Source organism: Pinus tabuliformis, chromosome 8 (genome assembly GCF_031772625.1).
Source record: "Pinus tabuliformis cultivar Carrire ecotype Pingquan chromosome 8, CPIR1, whole genome shotgun sequence".
NCBI lineage: Eukaryota > Viridiplantae > Streptophyta > Pinopsida > Pinales > Pinaceae > Pinus > Pinus tabuliformis.
In genome coordinates, this window is record NC_142294.1 from 1,007,538,080 (window position 1) to 1,007,560,047 (window position 21,968).

A 21,968-nucleotide genomic window follows, 5' to 3' on the forward strand; every position below is an offset into this window, starting at 1 on the left:
AACCCCCTACAGAAACACATTGGTGGAAAGAAAAAGAAAGGATGGGTGGGACAAGCACAAGCATGGCTTGCAAGCACACACAAAAAACACAAGCGTGACCTCAATACAAGAAACCAATAATGTTCCCACCAAACACAAAAATAGCTTCGATACAGACACACCACAAGGGCCCACATTGCAATCGAAACCCACCCAACCTGAACCAAAAAATAAAACCGTTATTATCAATCATTCTACCATAGGTTTACCTACGATAACCTTGTTACGACTTCTTTGTCCTATAAATGATAAGGTTCAATGAACTTCTCATGAAGTTGATGGCGGTAAACCACCATCGTCGACACAATTTGAACACTTCATCACATCATTCAATCGGTAGGAGCAACGGATCATGTGTACAAAGGGCAGGGATGTAGTCAACACGAGTTGATGACATGCACTTACTAGGAATTCCTTGTTGAAGAACAATAATTGGAATGGTCTATTTCCTTCATGATGCAATTTGAGAAGATTTCCCGATCCTTGCGAACCAGGAATAAAAACTCATTGGCTGCATCAGTGTAGTGTGCGTGTGGCCTATGACAACTAAGGGCATCACATACTAGTTATTGCCTCAAACTTCCATAATCTAAACAGCCATAATCCCTCTAAGAAGCTGGCCACGAAGGGAAATTGACCAAATAAATCACTGCACCAACTAAGAACGGCCATGCACCACTACCCATAGAATCAAGAAACAACTCTCAATCTGTCAATCCTTACTAGGTCTAGACCTTGTAAGTTTCCCTATGTTGAGTTAAATTAAGCCACAAGCTCCACTCCTGATGGTGCCCTTCCATCAATTAATTTAAGTTTAAGCCTTGCGACTATACTCCCCCCAAAACCCAAACACTCGGATTTCTTAGAAAGTGTTGGCAGAGTCCTTAGAGAAACATCCAGTGATCCCTAGTTGGCATCGTTTATGGTTGAGACTAGGACGATATCTGATCATCTTCAAGCCCCAAACTTTCATTCTTGATTAATGAAAACAACCTTGGCAAATTCTTTCGCAGTGGTCCGTCTTTCATAAATCCAAGAATTTCAACTCTGACAATGAAATACGAATGCCCCCGACAGTCCCTATTAATCATTACTCTGGTCCTAAAGGCCAACACAATAGGACTATACTCCTATCACATTATTCCATGCTAATGTATTCAGAGCATACGCTTACTTTGAGAACTGTAATTTTTTCAAAGTAACAATACTGAAGCCATGACCCAATCAATTAGCACCAAGAGAATGCCACCAAAAAAAGGGACAGAAGGGCAGGTGCACACCAAGTAGTCCGACTGACCTTTACCACCCAAGATCCAACTACGAGCTTTTTAACTACAACAACTTTAATATATGCTATCGGAGTTGAAATTACCACGGCTTCTAGCACCAAACTTGCCCTCCAGTGGATCCTCATTAAGGGATTTAGATTGTACTCATTCTAATTACCAGACTTGATGATCTCATTATGTTATTTATTGTCACTACCTCCCCATGTCATGATTGGGTAATTTGCTCACTTGTTGCCTTCCCTGGATGTGGTAGCTGTTTCTTAGGCTCCCTCTCCGGAATCAAACCCTAATTCTCTGTCACCCGTCACCACCTTGGTAGGCCTCTATCCTACCATCAAAAGTTGATAGGGCAGAAATTTGAATGAAGCATCACCAACACAAGGGCTATGTGATCCATTGAGTTACCATGATTCACTGAAGAAGTGGGCAAGCCCGTGCCGACATTTTATCTAAAAAATACAGGCCTTACAAAGATTCGGGACTTGGTGCACGTATTAGCTATAGAATTACTACGGTTATTCGAGTAGTATGGTACCATCAAAAAAACTATAACTAATTTAATGAGCCATCCACAATTTGACAGTATGAATTAGTTCATACTTAGAACTTAGACATGCATGGTTTAATCTTCGAGACAAGCATATGACTATTGGCAGGATCAACCAGGTAGCACCTCCCACTTCAAAGGGCATTCTGGGTGCTCTTTTACCAAGAGCCAACCTACACACCCATCAAGTCAAAGAGATATCAAAATTTCATGTAAAACTTTTATGCCTTGCACCTCTTGCATCGCAAGAAGGAAACACACACAACATGCAAAGGACATGGCAAACAAATGGGTGGACCTACCGAGTCGAAAGGAACCAAGGCCACTTTGGAGATTGCAACCACACCCCAAAAACCTCCACATCCCGCACCAAGACCACCTAGGAGGCCACCCAGACAATAGCAAAGGTGGACCTCGATCTCCCGATCGCATGCAACAACCTTGATGTAAAGGAAATAAATGGAGGATGACCAACCATGAAACGTCTATATTATAAATGAGCCCTAACCCTCCCCGACTCGCATAGAGGCCACCTAGGAGTCCACCCGAATAGCAGCAATGATGGACCTCGATCTCCCAATCACCTGTAGAAGCCTCAACACGAAGGAAAAGGAAGGAAATAAAAATAGGATGACTAAACACAAATCCTATCTTAGAGAGGCCATACAAATCTTCCCGCCCCACACCGATACTACTTGGGAGTCCACCCAAATAGAAGCAATAGTGGACCTCAATTGGATGATCGTCTATGGTAGCCTCGATACAAAGGCAATGGAAGGAAATAATACAAGACAAACCAAGCCCGCAACCTCCCTTAGAAATTCCCGCCTAACCCTCCCCTTCCTGCACAGAGCCACCTAGGAGTCCACCTGGACAACAAAAATGATGGACCTTGATCGCATGATCACATGTGGCAAAATCAATGCAAAGGAAAAGGAAGGAAATAAAACAAGATCGGCCAAGCCCACAACCTCTCTTAGAAATACCCCCTGACCCTCCCCGACCTGCACCAAGGCTACCTAGGAGTCCACCTGAACAGAAGCAATGGTGGACCTCGATCACTTGATAGCCTGCGGCAACCACGATGCAAAGGAAAATGAAGAAAATAAATGCAAATAAAGAGGCTTTCTACACAATACAAGAACATATCCAAACAAGAGTAGGGATCAGGCAGCTCCGCACCCCACACACCTTACGTATATGAAACCTAGGAAATTGCCCACAACTTTACCAACTAGACAATGGATACTTTTCACCTATGGTCACATCCATATAGAGGAGGGAGGTCGAAGCATTCCACCTCAAAATCCTTCTTCCAGATAGCCCCCACCATTGATGTAGCAAGCCTCCTCCCCATTGGACCACAAACGCATACACAATTTAAACAACAAATACCCATAAATGTTGTGACTTAACATTTCCAGCCAAAAAGTCTACCACGCACGCGAGATGCAAGGAAAAAGCCAAACACTTGATCAAACATATGGGGAATCACATCTATCAAAACCTCAAAGCCAGCACAACCACAAACAATGTCCACTTTGAAAGGAATGTCAACCCTTAACTTTACAATAAGGACAATAGCTCCTCATATCACCTGACAAAAAAAGCACGCAAGAGGGGGGGTAGGTGGTTTATAACCAAAACCCTTCCATGTTCCTCTTAAATGTATGCATCTCAACTGACAATACCAACACAGAAAGAGTACAAGCACAAGAAATTGTCACCATAAACATCCGAACAATGAAGAGGCTAGCCATCACATGGAGCCACACCACAACAACCCATACAACTCTAAGAACTTAGAGGAGAAGGGGAATTGTTCACATATTCCTACCGGGACAAGCATGGCCAACACTACTGCTCATGTGCTACCAGGTGGGTATGGAGAGAAGATGAAAATCGACCACCCTACAAACAACCCAAGGCCATTCTTTAGGCAAACCTGAAAAACCAACTCAATTACCAACCCATCTTTCACACGAAAAGCAAACCCCTCCCCACCAAATAGGGAGGAGGTGAACAATATAACGAGGAGCCAACTTCAATGGAGCTACACATGGCTACCCAACCCAATCAAAATTTTCTATTCGCAACAATTGAGGGGCACAATAGCGACATATGCATGATAGAGTTTTGGGACATCCATCTGGGACCACAACAATGAAGGCACAAAGGAGTGCCGAGAAAACTTATCGTTTTTATCATTCGGATGGGTATGAGGGACAGGGACGAACATGACCAACATTACCTCTCATGTGCTACCGAGTGGGGATGGAGAGAAGATAAAAATAGGCCACCATACAAATGACCCAAGGCCATTGTTTAGACAAACACAAAAAAACAACTCAATTACCAACCCACCTTTCACATGAAAGGAAAACCTATCACTTGTATCATTTGGATGGGCACGAGGGACCAGGACGAGCCAGGGAGCCACACCACAACAACCCATATAACTTTAAGAACTTGGAGAGCAAAAGGGGAATCGTTCACATATGCCTCCCGAGACAAGCATGGCTAACATTACCACTCATGTGCTACCAAGTGGAGATGGACAGAAGATGAAAATTGGCCACCCTACAAATGATCCAAGGCCATCGTTCACGCAAACCCAAAAAAAATGACTCAATTCCCAACCCATCTTTCACATGAAAATAAAACCTATCACTTGTATCATTTGGATGGGAATGGGGGACCAGGATGAGGCAGGGAGCCACACTTCAACAACACATAAAACTACAAGAGCTTAGAGGGAAGATGGTGAATTGTTCACATATGCCTCATGGGACAAGCATGGCCAACATTAATGCTCATGTGCTACCAAGTGGGGATGGAGAGAACATGAAAATTGGGCACCCTACAAATGACCCAAGGCCATCATTCAGGAAAAACCAAAAAACCACTCAATTACGAACCCACCTTTCACATGAAAAGCAAACCTATCACTTGTATCATTTGAATGGGAACAAGGGATCGGGATGAGCCAAGGAGCCACACCACAACAACTCATACAACTCCAAGAACTTAGAGAAAAGAAGGGGAATTGTTCACATATGCCTCCCAGGATGAGCATTGCCAACATTACCTCTCATGTGATACCGAGTGGGGATGGAGAGAAGATGAAAATTGGCCACCCTTCAAATGACCGAAGGCCATTTTTCATGAAAACCCAAAAAAAAAACTCAATTACCAGCCCACCTTTCACACAAAAAGTCGACAAAGGGACCAAGGTGAGCATGGCCAACATTATCGCTTGTGTGCTACCGAGTTGGGATGGAGGTTTGATGAAAATAGGCCACCCTACAAATGACCCAAGCCCATCCTTTAGGTAGACCTAAAAAAACATCTCAATTACCAACCCACTTTTCAAATAGAAAGAAAACTATGCTAGACCCGCCTGAACCAGTTTACATGGGTGCCCTCACACGACTCGACTCGACCCAACCAAACAAGTTTTCATGGGAACCCTCACATGACATGACCCATCCCAACCCGACCCACCCGAATGAGTTTACATGGGCACCCACACCTTACCGAAATGAAGGCTCAAGGGAGAGTCGAGAAAATAGGTAGCACAAACATGCACAAGGCCCTCCCTTGGTCACAACTTAGCATTTTTGATACCAACACGTGTGCCCATGTGCACCCTCACACAGAATTACCCAACTGAATCAGTTTACATGAGTTCCCTCAAACAAACAGACCAAACTAGTTTCCAAGAGCGCTCTCACATGACATAACCCGACAAGACCGAATGGGTTTACACAGGCACCGTCACATGACCCAGCTCGACCTAACCCCACCAAACCAGTTTACATGGGCACCCTCACATGACATGACCCAACCGGCCCAAACGAGTTTACATGGGTGCCAACACCCGACTAAAATGAAGGCATAAGGGAGAGCCAGGAAAACGTCCACACGAACATCCACAAGGTCCAACCACGATCACAGCTTAGCATTTTTGATATGTGCACTTGTGCCTGGCGACACCCTCATATGGAATGACCGACCGAATGAGTTTACATAGGTTCCCAAAAATGAACTGGCCGAACGAGTTTACACGGGCACCCTCAAATGATCCGAACGAATGAGTTTGCATGGCAAATGACTAGACCGAATGAGATTACATGGGTGGCCTCAAATGACCTGCCTAAACGAGTTTACATATGCACCGTCAAATGACCCACCCAAACGAGTTTACATGTCAAGTGAAGGCAAATGGGAGAGTTGGGAAAATGGATTGCATGAACTTGAACAAAGCCAACCCCCGGTCACAACTTAGCATTTTTAACACAAGCCCATGTGCCCGGGCAGGCCCTCACACAACACAACCTAACCTACCTGAACGAGTTTACATGAGGGCCCTCACATCACCGAACCTGGTGCAACCAAATGAGTTTACATGGGCACCCTCACACAACGTGACCCAGCCCGCCCGCAAGAGTTTATATGGGCACCCACACCCGACCAAAATGAAGGCACAAGGGAGAGTTGGGAAAACGAACCACATGAACGTGCACAAGGCCCACCCCTGGTCACAACTTAGAATTTTTTATGCTTGCACTTGTGCCAGGGCGCACCCTCACATGGGACGACTGGCCAAACAAGTTTGTGCAAGCACTCTCAAACGACCTACCTGAATGAGTTTACATTGCAAATGATGGCACATGGGAGAGTTGGGAAAACAGACCAAATGGACATGCATAAGGCCCAGCCCCAGTCACAACTTAGCATTTTTGACATGGGCCCATGTGCCTAGGTGTGCCCACACACGACACAACCCGAAATGACACGAGTGAATGAATTTAATGGGTGCCCTCACATGACACGACCTAACCTCCCCGAACAAGTTTACATGGGTGCCCACACATGATCGAAATGAAGGCACAAGGGAGAGGTGGGAAAACGAGCTACACGAACATGCACAATGCCCACCCTGAGTCACAACTTAGAATTTTTCATACAGACATGTGTGCCTAGGTGCACCCGCACACTGAACGACCCGACCGAACGAGTTTACATGGGTGCCCTCAAACGACCTGTTTGAATGAGTTTACACTGTCACCCTCAAACAACCTACCTGAACGAGTTTACACGACCACCCTCAAATGGCCTGCCCAAATGACCTTACATGGAAAACAACCCTCCCAAACGATTTTACACGGGTGCCCTCAAGTGACCCACCCGAACAAGTTTAAATAACTGCCCTAAAACGAACCGCCCAAATGAGTTTACATGGAAAATGACCTACTCGAACAAGTTTACATGGGCACCCTCAAACGACCTGCTCAAATGCATTTACACAGAAAATGACCTGCCCTAATGCATTCACATAGAAAACGACCCACCCAAAGGAGTTTACATGGGCACCCACACATGACCGAAATAACGGCACAAGGGAGAGACAGGCAAACGAGCCACATGAATGTGCACAAGGCCCACCTCAAGTCACAAATTACATTTTTTGATATGAGCATGCGTGCTCAGTCGTGCCCTCACATTGAATGAACCACGCAAATGAGTTTACATGAGCACACTCAAACGACCCACCCAAACTAGTTTACACAACAAATGACTTGCCTGAATGAGTTTACACAGCAAACAACCTACCCGAATGAGTTTACATGGAAAAAAACCCACCCGAACGAGTTTACACTAGCACCCACACATGACCAAATGAGGTTACAAGGGAGAGTCGGGAAAACAAGCCACATGAATGTGCACAAGGCCCACCCTGGTTCACAACTTATCATTTTTTATATGGGCACATGTGCCTAGGCATGACCTCACATGAAATTTCCTGACAGAACGAGTTTACACAAGCGCCCTCAAACGACCCGCCCAAATGAGTTTACATGGAAAACAAAGGCACATGGAAGCATTGGGCAAATGGACCACACGAAGGTGCAGAAGGCACACCTCGGGTCACAGCTTAGCATTTTTGACATGGGCCCATGTGCCCGGCTGCGGCCTCACATGACACAACCCAACCCACCTGAATGAGTTTACACGAGCACCCTCACATGACCCGACCCAACACAACTGAATGAGTTTACATGGGTGCCCTCACATGACATAACCCAACCTGTGCGAATGAGTTTACATGGGCACCCACACATGACTAAAATGAAGGCACAAGAGAGAGGTGGGAAAACGGGCTGCATGAACATGCACAAGGCTGTCCCCCAGTCACGACTTAGCATTTTCAATATGGAAACATGTGCTCGGGCGTGCCCTCACACAGAAAAACCCTCCTAAAAAAGTTTACATGAGCACCCTCAAATGACCTACCTAAATGAGTTTACATGGGAACCCTCAAACGACTCACCCGAATGAGTTTACATTGCAAGCGACCCGCCCAAATGAGTTTACATGCCAAACGATCTGCCTGAATGAGTTTACATGGGCGCCCTACAATGACTTTCCTGAACAAGTTTACATGGACACCGTCAAATGACCTACCCAAATGATTTTGCATGGAAAATGACCCACCTGAATAAGCTTACATGGGAGTTGTCAAATGAATCGCCTGGACGCGTTTACACGGCCACCCTCAAATGACCCACCCGAACAAGTTTACATGGCAAATGACCCTTCCAAATGAGTTTACACGGTCACCCTCAAATGACCGGCCCAAACGAGTTTACATGGAAAGTGACCTGCCCGAATGAGTTTACACGGGCACCCTCAAATGACCTGCCCGAACAAGTTTACATGGCAAACGACTCGCCTGAACGAGTTTACATGGAAAATGACTCACCTGAACAAGTTTACATAGCAAATGACTTGCCCAAATGAGTTTACATGACAAATGACCCACCCAAATGAGTTTACACGGGCGCCCTCAAATAACCCACTCGAATGAGTTTAGATGGAAAAAAAACCGCCTAAACAAGTTTACACAAGTTCCCTCAAAGGACCTGCCCGAATGAGTTTACATGGGCACCCACACACGACCGAAACGAAGGCACAATGTAGAGTCGGGAAAATGGGCGCACGGTTGTGCACAAGGCCCACACTCAGTCACAACTTAGCATTTTTTATATGGGCACGTGTGCCTTGGGTGCCTTCACATGACACGACCTAACCTGATCCAACCTGCCTGAGCGCATTTGCACGGACACCCACACATGACATAACCTGACCCACCTGAATGAAACTCGGGGTTTCCATGAGTACACAACCCAAATGAAATTTGGGTTTTCATGGGTGCATGACCCAAACAAAGGCACGATGGAGCGTCGAGCAAACGGGCTGCACGAATGTGTAGAAGACAGATGGGTGGTAATGAATTAGTGTTTTTGGCATAGCCACATGTGCCCATCACCGACACACAATATGACATGACTTGATCGGCTCTAGGCAAGCCGATCTGACCCACCAGAACACGCTTGCATGGGCACCCAGACACGACACAATCCGACATGCCCTAACAAAATGTTGGGTTTCCATGGGTGCACGTCCCAAATGAAGGCATCAAGGAGCGTTGGGCAAACGGGTCTCACAAACGTGCAAAAGACACATGGGCAGTCACAACTTAGCATATTTGGTAGGACCACATGTACCCAATCACCCACACATGGCACATCATGACCCGACCCACCCTGGACAAGTTGAATTGACTCACCCAAATGCATTTGAATGGGCACCCACACACGACACGACCCAAACTTTCCGAATTAAATTTGGGGTTTCCATGGGTGCACGACCTGAATGATGGCACGAGGAAGCATCGGGCAAATGAGCTGCATAAACATGAAGAATACACACAGGCAGTCATGACTTAGTATTTTTTGCATGACCATGTGTGCCTAGGCACCCACACATGGAATGACATGACCCAACCTGACCTGCCCGAATGTGTTTGCAGGGGCACCCACACATGACACAACCTGACCTGCCTGAACAAAATTTGGGGTTTCCATGGGTGCAAGACCTAAACGAAAGCGGGAGGGAGCATTGGGAAAATGGGCTGCACGAATGTGTAGAAGACACACATGTGGTCATGACTTAGCATTTTCGGCACAACCACGTGTGCCCGAGCACCCGCACACGACACGACATGGCACGACCTGACCCGCCCGAATGAAATTTTGGGTTTTCATGCGTGCATGACCCGAATGAAGGCACGAGGGTAGGAATATCTTTTACTCTAATACATAAAAATACCTAGTGTAACATGCCCTTAAGGTCTTCAACATTTTCTTTTGACTCTTCGTCTCACCTATAACACTTTAGCATGTACTAGGCCTATTTGAATGAGCAACAAACTCATTAATAAATACAATATATATATATATATATATATATATATATATATATATATATATATATATATATATATATATATATATATATATATATATATATATATATATAGATATATATAGATATATATATATATATATAGATATAGATATATATATATATATATATATATATATAGATATATATATATATTTCTTTTCTTGAATAAATATAAATATCAAAATCACATTAATGAAGACTGAACCTAGTTCCTCTTTCTTCAACACCCCCTCTTAACTAGGGAGGTTATTCATAAATCATTACAAGGTGTTTGGCTATTTTTCAATGTTGAATAATTCACATAAGAGAAACTGGACTGGAAATCCATCTGCTATAGCATCATAGTAGCCAACATTGTTTATAGCAAGGCCTTGACTAACGACTTTATCTCTCATAAGATCATGGCACAATGTTGGCGAGACCATTGGCTTATAAACACCTTATTCATTGTCTCTCAAGGTACATACCCAACCATGTGTTCCCTTAGTATGACCTTCTAGGAAAATTCTTGTCCTGGGTTCCCAACCCTCAAAGAATATCGATCCTCTTTCCTAATATTGTCTTGGATTCCCTACACATCCTCAAAGAGCATCAAATTCCATATGATTACCCAATCCTCCCATTCATTCTTGCCAAGTGAATACAAGAAAGTTATGTCTATCTCTTCCCCTTGATTGAGGAAGACATGCCCAAGTTTCCTCTAACAAGGAACTTGCCCAAGCTCATTTATAGTTTGGAACTTGTTAGAACTCCCTCTTAGCTAGGGACTTGTTCATTCATCAAGAACTTCTTCTTCATGGGTCCTTTAGCTGCTTGATCTCCTTCTTTCCTTCGATGTCATGAAGTCTTTATTTGAACTTCTTCTTGGTTGGGTACAAGCCATCGATCACTTTCACTCTTCGTTTGTCATGTCATTTCTCCCTTCATGGAAAGTGGCCTTCTTGATATATATTAGGTCCTTTTGTCATCTGGCTACTCCTTTGTCATCTTTTCTATGCTTCATAATACTTATCACATGAATTCTTAGCTGTACTTTATTGTTCCCATACTTTTATTTAGTAGCCCTTCATGACATCATCATGATATTTATTCAACATAAAATGGTGCTTTTGTTGGATGGATTCATCATCATGACATCTTAGTGGAGTTGAATTGATTATCTGCACCTTACTATCTCCAAGGCCTTCATAGGTGTCAAGGGTCCTTTGATATTTTTCTTCCTTTGTCAGAGTTGCTATGCCTTCTTTTGAGAGATGTTTAGGAATCTTGTCAGATGGTGAATCTTTGTGACCACAATGTTCTTCACATGCTTGATTTCTTTCTTCATTTGCTTCTTCTTGGATTTATTAGTCAACCACATTATACTCCTTATGAGAGAACTTCTTCATGTTGACCTTTATTTCGTTGTAGTACATGCCTCCTAGCATATTGTTGGCGAAAGAGATCCTTTTATTCTTGATCATGATTCTAGAACTTTTCCCATGACAAAATATATATGATGACATGACTTAAACTTTAATTCATACATACCTCATCTTAATTATGCTTTTATTATCTCGGATTTATTTGATAGTTCTCCCCGATTGTTGTAGCCTTTCTTGCTTCATCTCCTCTTGCCTGTATATCATCCTTTCTTGAATCCCATAAATGGGACTCCCAATAAGACATCTGCCCTTATGTACGAACCTTCTTTTGAAGATTCTATCAGAGGATCTTGAAGACCCTTATCTTGCAAATGTTTCTTCCTTTGGTCTAGAGGATCTTCCTTTTTTTGCTTCTTGTCTTCCTCTTTCACTTATTGAGTTACATGAGCTTCTTCCCTTTTTCTCTTATTGTTGTTGTCCTTCTTAAGTTTAGGACAATTCCTTTTGTAACGTCCATATTCATGGCATCCAAATCATTGGACTTTGGACATGTAGTGGTCCCAACCAATTTGCTACTTTCCTTGCAAAAATACATTGAGGTATACTCAGAAGGGCACATATACTTACTTGATAGAGTTTGAGATGTAGGGAACTTGCTTTCTTCTTGAAGACTTGATGGATTTCCTTCCTTAGATCTTGATGTTCTTCAAGTTTCTTTCTTCAAATGGACTTGCTTGATGATGAGATTTGCTTAATGACTTGACTTGTAGTGCCTTTCCTTTTTGAATATGGTGTAGCTTCACGTAGGTCCCTCTTTGATTTATTCTTCTTGTAGGTGCCTTTATACAAGGCTTTTATTCTTGATTTGTAGTCTTCCATGATGAATGATAGATGATAGACCTTCTTCTCCTTGATGTGATTGAGACTTCTTGGCTTGATGCTTCAACCATGTAGATGTTCGTGAGATTACCTTTCCTTGATGTGTCACCTTAGCTCTAATACCACGTTGAAGAATCTGGGGCAATGGAGTATAGTAGGATTCTTATATACTTGATAGAAATTTGCAAAGTTATTTTACAATTTATCTTGTTAGATTAATATTCTTCTCTTCTTATTAATGCATGTGTGTTTACTTCATTAAACTAGTAGCAAAAACATAAGAACAAGAACACAAGATGTTGGATCTCTGCCAGGGAAAAACCTCTCTCTCAAAGAGGAAAACCATTTCGTAAATTTCTCTTACTGAAGATTCTTATTGATCAATGCCAAACCCTAAACCCTTGACAAGAATATCCTCCAAGCACAAGTCAAGTCCTTCCTTCTCTCTGCACTTTGTTTCTCTGGAATTTCATTCCCTGGAACTTCATTCTTCTTTCAATTTTTGATAGTCCTTGGTAGACTAGCTCTAGAAGAGACTCCAACATGTTATCCTTAGTGAGATCCTTTACCAATGGTGAAACCTTCATTCTCTTGACCAACCGAGCCTTTTTCTTGATGTGAGGTTGCAGTCTCAATGTCTGTGTGCTTGGGCCACGACTTCTGTCATGGGGAGGACACAGAAACACCAATTTTAATGCACCTAGGTGATTTCCAGCGTGACGAGACATGGAAACCCCAAATTTTCTGCAATTAGGAGGTTTTCAGTAAGGAAGGACATGGAAACACTAGGTTCCCCGAAATTTGGTGACTTTTGTTGAGGAGGGATTGGGAAACCCCATGTCACACCCCTATCCTAGTGGTAGTCTTTCAACCACACATAAGTGGGTGTGACACTACCGTAATTTTTCCTTTTACCAATAATTGAGTACATGGTTTGTGCCTGTTTCAACACTTGATCAATTTTCCAATAAGTGTTATTAATAATGCAGCGAAAATAACTTATCATCAATTTTTCTTCTTCAATTATTCTTTCATTTGGTCGTGTCATGTGGTCATGTTGCACTACTCTTGGCCTACACAACACAAATCCACACCTGAACTCCGATCGTTGTCACCCGCACCCAAGTATGCCACCTCTCTGCCTGACCTTCTGTTCCGCTGTGCCCAAATTCTGGCCTTCAGTGTGGGCCATAGTGAGGGTGCATGGCCTTCATGTAGTGCAGCCTACGTACCCAGTTGGTAACCTGACCTGCACTTCCTTTCTGCACTATGGAGTCCAACCCATCCACCGTAATCCACCTGTCAGTGCGGCCCTTTTACCCGCTACCTTCTCTTCCTTCTGTTTCCACCCAACTCATTCCTTTTCTCTTGTTTTGTGATGTGGAAGTTTGAGTTCAATGTCCCTTGGTTGAATGCCATCCTCCTTACTTATATGCATCCTTTCACCTAATGGCCATGTCTCTCAGGGATAACAAGGGTCAGCTCCATCATCATGCATGACCAACTGAACTTCCACATGAACTCGACACACCTCATTTCAAAGAATCATCACATCCCTTCGTGTGCATCGTTGCACCCATGGTTTGGCTCCAACAGTTAGCCGATTACACTCGTTGTCACATGTCGAGCATCTACCCGCATCCTAACTCTTCTACACATGGTCACCTCTTTCATTTGGGCACCCAACACGAGTCGCCCAAGCGCCTTCCACCGGCGACTTGCCCATCGTGCACGTATCAAGGGGTGGGCACCCTGCCCAACATGACACGACTGCTATGAGTTCGCCCATCACTATTACACATAAGCGGATGTTGTGGCAAGTCTTCACATATAACCAAACGCTCACCCAAGTCACATTTAACCAAATGTGGGTGCCCATTTCACATCAAGGTGTGCCCGTACTACACATTTAGGTTTTCGACTCTCTCTGGAGCTCTTGACTTCAATACCTGACACCCTAGGCCCCCTCTATGTGGTAGAGGTTTATGGTGTAATGGGACATTGAAACCCTAGATTTTGCACACTTGGGCAACTATCATCACAACGGGGCAGGGAAAATCCACTTTCCCTGCACTTTGAAATCTTCCAGTGCAACGAGGGATGGAAACCCCAAGTTCTAGAGATAGAACAAGTAAGCGGTTTCCACCCTGCCATGAAATGGAAACCCCGAGTTCACAAGACTTGGGCAGTTCTTCATGATGCCGCAACATGGAAACCATGAGTTCCATAAGCTTGGGAGATTTCAGTCATGTTGCAACATGGAAACCCAAGTTCCCCGCACCAGGGTCGTGGTTTTCACTGGGGTGTGAGATGGAGACCCATAGGTTCATCGAATTAGGCGGTTTGCCTCATGCCACAAAATAGAAGCCCCTAGGTTCCATGAACTTGAGAGGTTCTTTGTCATTCCGCAACATGGAAACCCGAGTTCCCTGCACTGAGGTCATGGTTTCTATCATGGTGGGACATGGAAGACCCAAGTTTCCCATGATTAGGCGGTTTCCATCATGCCATGGAATGGAAAGCCCCATGTTCAGTAGACTTGGGTGGACGTTCCTTGTCGCGCGATGACTTATAAACCTGAAACTCCCCAGACTTGGGCAGTAATTCCCTGTCACATGATGACATGGAAACCTAAAGCTCCCCAGACTTGGGCAGGCATTCCCTATCGCGTGATGAGATGGAAACCTGAAGCTCCCCAGACTTGGGTAGCAACTTTTATTGTGATGCGAAATGGAAACCCCATGTGTGACCATTGACTTGGGTAATAGTTTCCATCGCACTGCAAAATGGATACCCTAAGTTCTCTAGACTTTGGCAGCTTTTCGTCGCCCCACAACATGGAAATCCAAAGTTCGATAAACTCTGGAGTGATTTAGGGCATGTCACAACATGGAAACTCCCAAGTTCCTCGTGCCAAGACAAGACATGGAAACCCCAGGTTTCCTAGACTCGGGTGGTTTCCATCGGTGGCTCTAGCCGCACCATGACATGGAAACTGTGAGTTCCCCAGACTTGCGAGTTGGTTTCCATCATCAAGGAAACCCCAAGCTCCCTTGGTTGGGGCTTTGTTGAAAACCTTGAGTTTCCGTCGTGTCGTAAAACATTGAAACCCATGGTTCCATGAAGGACGGGACATGGAAACCCAAAGTTTCCCTAGACTTGGGCGGCGCCAATTTCGGTTGGGGCGTGACATGGAAACCCCAAATTTCCCCAGGTTTTGGCATCGGGCATGATGTGGAAACCCAAAACTTTGGGCACCGAGGTGCAACATGGAAACCCCAAATTTTGGGCGCGACATGGAAATCCCAAATGTTGGGCCCTGGGTGGAAACCACAAATTTTGGGCATCGGGCGCAACATGGAAACCCCAATTTTTCCCACTATTTAGCACCTTTTTCATCGCAACATGGAAACCTGGAATTTTGGGCACCGAGGCGCTACATGGAAACCCAAAATTTTGGGTGTCGGGGCACTACATGGAAACCCAAAATTTTGGGCATCAGGGCACAACATGGAAACCCCAATTTTCCTAGGCTTCGGTGCCTTTTTTGTTGTCACGTGGAAACACCAAATTTCCCATCCCCAAGTAAAGCATTTTTTAGATGTGAGCAATAAAAATTTGTCGTTTGGACGAAGAGACAAAGGTGCAAGAGCGGGAGAGTTGTACGGATTTGTTTGAATAATGTGTGATAAGAGCGAAGCTCTAAATCTAGGTGACCAAGGGCTAAATCTTAGTGGATCATGGCAGCAAGGCCACTCTGCCACTTACAATACCCCATCATGTATTTAACTCATCTGTAAAGTATTCTTCTCAATGACCATTTGGAATTGAAAATCAAAGCTGCCTCGACTGAGATGCTTCACGGTCGCGGTTTGAAAATGACACGGGCCCCTCAGGGTGACAAAGCGATGCCCCTACTATAGGTCGAGATAGAGTTGAAGAGTGACATACCCCACTTCTAGCATGGATTCTGACTTAGAGGAATTTAGTCATAATCCGACACATGATAGCTTCGTGCCATTGGATTTTCAACCAAGCACGATAACCAATTGTGTGAATCAACAGTTCCTCTTGTACTAAGTTGAATTACAATTGCGGTGTAGTTCATCAGTAGGGTAAAACTAACCATCTCATGACAGTCTAAACCAAGCTCAAGTTCCCTATTGGTGGGTGAACAATACAAAACTTGGTGAATACTGCTTCACAATGATAGGAAGAGCCAACATCGAAGGATAAAAAAGCAATGTCGCTATGAATCCTTGGCTGCCACAAGCCAGTTATCCCTGTGGTAACATTTCTGACACCTCTAGCTTTACAATTTGAAAATCTAAAGGATTAATAGGCCACGCTTTCATGGTTTGTATTCGTACTGAAAATAAAAATAAAATGAGCTTTTACCCTTTTGTTCCACATGAGATTTCTATTCTTGTTGAGCTCATCTCATGACACATGCGTTATCTTTTAACAGATATGCCGCCTCATCTAAACACCCCACTTAACAATGTCTTCCACCCGGATTGACCTGCAGAAACATGCCTTAAGGCCAAAAATAGGGGCACTGCCCCGTCTCTACCCCATGGCATAAGTAAAATAATGTTAAAAGTAGTGGTATTTCACTTGCGCCGAAAATGACTCCCACTTATTCTACACCCCTCAAGTCATTTCACAAATTCGGAATAGAGTGAAGCTCAACAGGGTATTCTTTCCCTACTATTCTACCAAGCCCATTCCCTTGGCTATGGTTTCGCTAGATAGTAGATATGGAGAGTGGGAATCTTGTTAATCCATTCATGCACGTCAATAATTAGATGATGCAACATTTGGATACCTTAAGAGATTCATAATTACTCCTGTCGTTTGCCCGTGCTTGGTTGAATTTCTTCACTTTGACATTCAAAGAACTGGGCAGATATCACATTGTTCAAGCATTCAAAAGGACCATCACAATGCTTTGTTTTAATTAAATAGTCAGATTCCCCTTGTCTGTACCAACTCTGAGTCGCTTTTTCACCACCTAGGGAAAATATCTCAGTAGGGGGCATTCTACGCCCGTAGCCCAATTGGCACACTACTGCCCATTTTCGCTGCGAGAGCAGCTTGGGAAGACTGCCAACTGTTAGGACTCCATATTGTCTACTTTTGACCTTGTATTTTGTCATTATATTACCATCTTTAGCCCATAAGTTGAAAGCCTTGATAACATTTTGACCTAATTATTCCAAAGGTATGAAGTAACTCTCCTCATTGCTATAAGTTTAATTATTCAACACATATTCATGTTATCTTTATAATTAATCTTTGGAAGTTGACTAAGTTGCTGACAGTTGATGAAACTGTTTAAAGTCTGCAGAATTATAATTCACAGTTGCTGGAACACCAGAAACAGCAACTGTGCAGTTGCTGCCATACCAAAAACAACAACTGATTAAAGTAGGTAAAACCTCATTTTCCAATGGCTAAAACATCTGGAACAACAATTGCCTAGCAGGAGCAGTAACCGTCTGAAGTTTCCAGAACTATACGTTGTAGATGCTGACATAGCATGATCAGCCACTGTCCAAAATTGGCAAAACACAGTCGCAGATATTGGAACACCAGGAGCAGCATGAGAACTTCACGGGAACAGTTAATATTTACCAGATCAGCAACAATGGTGGAACAACCAAGGATAGTATGAGGATCTCAAAGAGACAATCGAGGTCTACCAGCTTTGCAATAGCAAAAGGATTCGATTAACAAAGATGATAACATTACACACTGTTGTAACAGCATGCTGTAACAGGAACTAATTTCCTATTTTTGTACAAAAGGGTCAACTAAACGGGTAATGACAATCTATTGTAATAGATGTCTCCTCTATAAAGAGGAGACATCTACATTAGAGGTGGTAACAGGGGCATTGTAGTATAGAGCAAGTCTAAATCTTTATTGTAACTTGACATTTTGGCAGATGAATAAAGCACTATTCTGAGCATTTTTAATTAGCATCTGTGTCCTGGGGAATCTTGTGAGAGGGACAGGGCCCACCTTCTTCACAAGATTCACCCATTTCTTTTCTATTGTCTGTGTGTGACTTCTGTGTAGCGTTTCTTCTGATATTTTCCTTTGTTGATACTCTGTTTTCTTAATCAATTGGCGCTGTAAAAAGAGTGTGTCACCGGTGATTAGGGATTGCAGTGTGCATTGGCAAATTGATCACAGGGGCAGGTGCTGAACATCCTTACCCTGAGGATAGGGTCCTGATCCTCTATTACAAGACAACCATCATTCCTTTCTGCAGATTTGTTACCTTTAGTTAATTGTTTTCATTTCATTTCTGCAATAGATCATAACTGCTGTAACACAGAGTAAGGGTTTGATAAAAAGTAGATTTGTTTATACTACAACCTTTAATACTTTTAGAATTAAGTGCATACAGTACGAGGTCACCTTTGAAACAAAAGGACTTCCCCGGGTTGAAAATTAATGTGGTACTCGACTGTTTAATAAATAAACAATTCGAGCAGCCAACATTTTGGCGCCGTTGCCGAGGAAGGCGACTGAAAATTTTAAAGGTATTAACATGTTTTCTTTCTTTTAGGCAGGATGCATGAGAGGACGCAGGAAGGTTAACCATTCAGGTGGCAAAGGCAAAGGAGGAGGAAGAAAAACTTTTATTGATGATATTATTTCGAAAGCTGAGACATCCCAGAGGTTAAGCTCTCGGAGGCCACAGATCCAACACTCTTCTCAGACAGATTTTCAGACAGAGGAAGTAGTGGGGCCAGAGAGGGTTCTAGAACCATCAGAATACACTGAGGAACCGGTGGAAGAAGATGAATGACCAATAGAAGAACCAACAGAGGAAGTTAAGGTGGAGGAACCAGTGCAGGACATAGAAATCCCAACAGAAAAATCTGAAGACCGGGCAAGCGCATCAGGAAAACAACAAATGGAGGATAAAAATGAAGGAATTTTCAGTGGAGGACGTACAATAGAGGGAAGGGGAGAAAATTCTATCTCTACCCTAGAATTCCCCATTGGAGATCTCCCCAGAGGAGCAACTCCTATGAAGAATATCCCTCTTTCAGCATTACCCAACTTCCATGGGTTATCCACAGAAGATCCTGTTGAATTTCTTTTTGAATTTGATATACTGTGTAGAAGCTATGACTATATTAATTCTGCCCAGAAATTAAAATTGTTTCCAGCTACATTAAAAGCGAATGCATTAAGATGGTTCATGAGCCTGTGAGCTCATGTGATTACAACATGGGATCAGATGAAGGAGAAATTTTTGGCTAAATACCAAGATTATTGTCGAACAAGAGAAAGAAAGGAGGAATTATTCAAGATGACTCAGAAAGAGGACGAAAGTCTAGAAGACTTCGTGGAAAGATTACAATATAACTTACAGCGATCTGATCATCCTGATATGAGTAAGGATATTCTCAAGTCAATACTGCTAAGAGGGGTACGAGATGACTGTTTAGATATGTTAAACATGCTTGGAAAAGGAGACATATCTAAGGAATCCTATGATGAGATTATCGATCTCTGTAAAAGATGTTCAAGAGGAGCAGCAAGCAGACCAAGGAGCAAAGACAGTACGTACTCAAGAATCTAGAAATCAGAAAGTGGAGGAGCAACACGGGCTGAAATAGGTAACTTGCTTGAAGAATTTAAAACTGAAATGTTAAGCTCTTTTTCTTCACAAAATGATACCTTGCAGGTTAAAAAGAAGCAGGCAGAAGCAGAAGCCGGTCTGGCTATTTTCTGCTCTAGATGCAGGGAAAAACACCCACTAAGGGAATGTCCCCTGGACAAGGTACCAATTTGCACTATCTGTGAAAAGGACCATGAGACCCAACAATGCCCTTCTCTGCCAGGAATAAAAGTAGCATTGCAGCCAACTGAAGAGGAAGCTGAAACAGTGTACCTCCTCACACAGAGAAGACAATGGCAACCACAAGGACAAGGTATGAATTCTAACATGCCATTTAATCGTTGGAATAATCATCCTCCTTTTCAAGAAAATTATCCAACCTTCAATCAAATGCAGTACCCACCCTTTAATCAAATGAATTTCCCACCCATGCAGCAACCGAATCCTCCTTTTGTTGATCCTACAATGTGGAATCCCTGGGCTTTACAACAACCCTATCAATGGAACCCAAGTTGGACAGCTCCACAGATCCCATTTCCAAACCAATTACCTCAGTATCAACAATCTCTCTCCTTACCATCAAATGCCCCACCTAATAATCAGACAATAAGACCTTAGCTTCTTGTGCAACCTAACCCCAACCCGAATAATAATAAAGCTCTGCAAGTAATTGATGTTCAAAACCAACTAGTTTCCCCTCTGCAATGCAATGACATTCATTTACGCTCAGGAAGAATACTTGAACCAATTATTGATGACATCACTTCTGATTCTGATAAATAAGAAATCGGAAAAGAAAAATCATCTAATGCTGAAACAATTGGATCATCCTCTAATAATGCTAAAACAGTTGAAACCTCCTCTAAAAAGACTGCTGAAGTAGCAGAGCCACCATTCCCTGAACGTTTGGCTCTTACCAAAACACTTGAGCCACCTGCTTTTAATTTGTTAGGAGAATTGAAAATTTTATATGTTAAAATTCCACTTTTACAAGCATTAAGAGATGTACCGATTTATGCTAGAACTGTTAGAGATATTTGTATTAAGAAACCTAGAAGAAAAGCTAAGGACCCCCTCACAGTTCATGTGATGGGTGATCTAGCTGCTCTAATGTCAGAAAAAAACCCCCCTGTAAAATATGATGACCCTAGTCACCCTACAGTTACAGTCCAGGGTTGTAAAACCATTTTTTCTAGAGTTCTGGTAGATCTCGGTGTTGCAATAGACGTCACGACACTTGAAACAACACAGTTATTGCAGTTAAAAATTTTTATTATGGAAACCCCAACCATTCTAGAGCTGGCTGACCGCTCTACAATCAAACTTGAAGGAGTCATTGAAGACCTAATAATTTCAGTGGAATCTTGGAACTACCCAGCTGATTTTGTTGTATTACAGACCAAAAATAAGTTAGGGGGTCATCCATTGATTTTAGGAAGGCCTTGGTTGGCTACAGCAGATGCCTTCATTAGCTGTAGGTCAAGATCAAAGACAATCTCTAATGGATCTGAAATCAAGCAGCTTACTCTGTACCCTCATGCCACACCTATGATTAACAATGATAATTCAGTATGGTTAGATTATGAGGATGATGAAACTCAACCCATTTTGACTATCGTACAAGCCCTAACTTTTAAAGATTCAACCAAAGATGAATTAATTAGTAGTTTTATTTCTGAACCTTCTTCGGTTAACTCTGAATTACATGATCACTTGACTGCAATCTTGGAATATGAATCACAGCAGAATCTTAAAACTGAGAACTTGTCTTAGACATTAGCTGACACCCCCTCCAAAAGTATAGCAGTCAAAATCGAGCCTGGAAAAACATTAAATATAAACCCTAACTTAACAGATGCTGAAACACAACAATTAATGAAGTTACTCCACGA

The 21,968-nt window shown here is 43.0% G+C and overlaps 2 pseudogenes; both read right to left on the reverse strand.

Annotated features, from left to right (window-relative positions):
• Positions 1-225: 225 nt before the first annotated feature.
• LOC149238785 (18S ribosomal RNA) lies at positions 226-1,997 on the reverse strand (annotated as a pseudogene).
• A 14,138-nt stretch (positions 1,998-16,135) lies between these two features.
• LOC149238786 (25S ribosomal RNA) lies at positions 16,136-17,612 on the reverse strand (annotated as a pseudogene).
• Positions 17,613-21,968: the final 4,356 nt, after the last annotated feature.